At 47.4% G+C, this 2,500-nt stretch overlaps 1 pseudogene; it reads right to left on the reverse strand.

The window, feature by feature from the left end:
- Window positions 1–2,500, reverse strand: part of LOC133394634 (large subunit ribosomal RNA) — a 9,187-nt pseudogene that overhangs the window by 2,093 nt on the left and 4,594 nt on the right.

Here is a 2,500-nt window from a genome sequence, read left to right on the forward strand (position 1 = left end):
GTAGAAGCCATGGCTGGAAAGAAACTGAGAAAGAAAGAAATCTACACCACCAAAACTTCTACTTATCCATCTGTTGACGTCGGGTATGAGACGGTATGTCCACCGACCGTGAACACTCTCGTCCCATTCTCGTTGCCATCGTTCCATAGTTGTGACACGTTCCATGTTACGTGCAACCGATCCGGCGATGTTCTCTGCTCGTCTCCGATGAAAAGTCCTGGAGTCCTCGTCCAGGAGGAGATGCAGCGGGATCATTCCCGCAAGCACGCAGACTGCATCGTGAGAAGTTGTCCTGAAAGAAGAGATAACTCGCTGGACTACTGGCCGGTAAAACCGACGTAGCCATTGTCTACGGTTAGCAAATCTAAGGGTATGACACCAAATGGGCGAGGCATACCGGACCTTCGCCACAACAGTAAGAGCAATTGCTCGCCTAGCATTACTACTCGGACCTGCCTTATTAGGCATCATCCTTACCAAGGTGGTCCATAACTTCGTCGCTCTCTCCACCGCATACCTGATGTGTGAAGTGTAATCGAGGCGGTCATCTAAGACCATCCCCAAATACTTTAAGCTGCGCGACGAATGTACTACGTGATCACCTACCCTGATAGCCCCATGCTGTACCCTCTGATGGGAACTGACCATGATAAACTCGGTCTTGGTCGGGGCTATCTTTAATCCGTTGTCGGTCATCCATCTGTCGATGATGCGAATCTGGCTGGAAACGAGAATTTCAATATCATCAACACAATTACCTTCCACCAACAATACTATATCGTCTGCATAGCCGATAATCCGTGCACCTTCCACCATTGCAACTCGTAGGACTCCGTCGTACATGAGGTTCCATAACGTTGGGCCAAGTACCGAGCCTTGAGGTACACCCGATGTGACTGCAATCTCTGCCGGTCCATCTGTGGTATCATACATCAGCACACGATTCCTAAAATAATCACCAATGATATCATAAAGATACTTAGGAGTGTTAATTCTCTGTAAAGCATTTGCAATCGCCAACCACGAAGCACTGTTGAAAGCATTAGTAACATCTAATGTAACAACTGCACAATACCGTCCACTGTATCGGTTTCTGCTTCTAGCTACCGAAACAATGTCCACTACCCGTTGAATCGCATCAACCGTTGATCGACGACTTCTGAAACCAAATTGGTCATCAGACAGTCCGTTGACCTCCTCGATGTGTGCATTTAACCGTTGCACTATGATGCGTTCTAAACCTTTACCTGCCCCGTCTAGTAGACAAATGGGGCGAACTGAACCCGGTTCCCCTGGTGGTTTGTTCGGTTTCGGTATTAACACCAACCTCTGCCTTTTCCACTCATCGGGGAACTTCGCGTTCTCTAAACAGCCTTGGTAAACCCTGCAAAATGCATCGGTTGCAGTCAACATACCAACTTTCAGCGCCTCATTCGGGATACCATCTGGTCCCGGCGCCTTCTTGTTAGGTAGTCTCCTGGCAACCGCAAGAATCTCATCATTAGTTACCCTTTCAAACTCTCGTGGCTGATCGATACGATATTCAGGCCACACCGTATTTGGTGTGAGTAGGAAAAAGCTCGCTCACCACTTCCCTAAACTCGTCCAATGTCATGGTTCGGGGTCCAATCGAACCCTCGGCCACTTTCTTGAACGTATGATATACAATACCAAATGATGCGTTGTTCGCTGTTCCCAGGAACTCTTTCCACTTCCTCTGTCGGGTATGCTTGATCAATCGCTTGAGGGCATTCCTTGCCACCTTGAACTCGTCCCTAAAAGAAGAATAGAGATCAGTATTGAATGCTCTTTGCGCTAATCGATCGCGGTGTTTGCACTCTTTGCGAAGTGCCTCAATCTCTAACGTCCACCAAAATGCACTCTTGTTAGGAGTGTACCTCTTACGCTTAGTCATCGTCGCATTACACGCCGTGACAAGTATACGCATTAAGTCTTCGCTTGTTGTGACCTCTGTCTCAAAAGCGGCTTGCATCATAACTTCAAATATATCTTTGCTAAAATACTTGATGCTCCATCCCGTTATGGGTCGGGACAAGTTACGCACGCTTTGCGTCTCAAGATCTATTCGTATTGCACGATGATCAGAGTTCATATAGCCAGATAACACCTCCCACTTAAATGATCTTGCAACTGTTCTGCTCGCAAAAGTAAGATCAACTACTGACGTACGCCCTGGTCCAACATAAGTTGGGGTGCTGCCGTCGTTCAATAAAATAGCGTCAATCTGCGCAAAGGTTGATAAGACCAACTCACCTCTTCGTTTCTGGGTTTCTCCACGCTCGCCAAGTTGGTTGTTCCAACTTGCTGACCAAGCGTTGAAGTCCCCCCCGATAACGAATTTGTGGATACCGGTTACGGCCATTACCGTGTTATCCAACATGTTCTGAAACTCTTCCATACTAAATCTAGGTGGCGCGTAAACGCTAACCACTCGCATATCACCTATGTCAACTATCATTAAACCCTTCAGAGCCTTACT

Source organism: Anopheles gambiae (genome assembly GCF_943734735.2).
Source record: "Anopheles gambiae chromosome X unlocalized genomic scaffold, idAnoGambNW_F1_1 X_unloc_26, whole genome shotgun sequence".
In the NCBI taxonomy this organism is placed as follows: domain Eukaryota; kingdom Metazoa; phylum Arthropoda; class Insecta; order Diptera; family Culicidae; genus Anopheles; species Anopheles gambiae.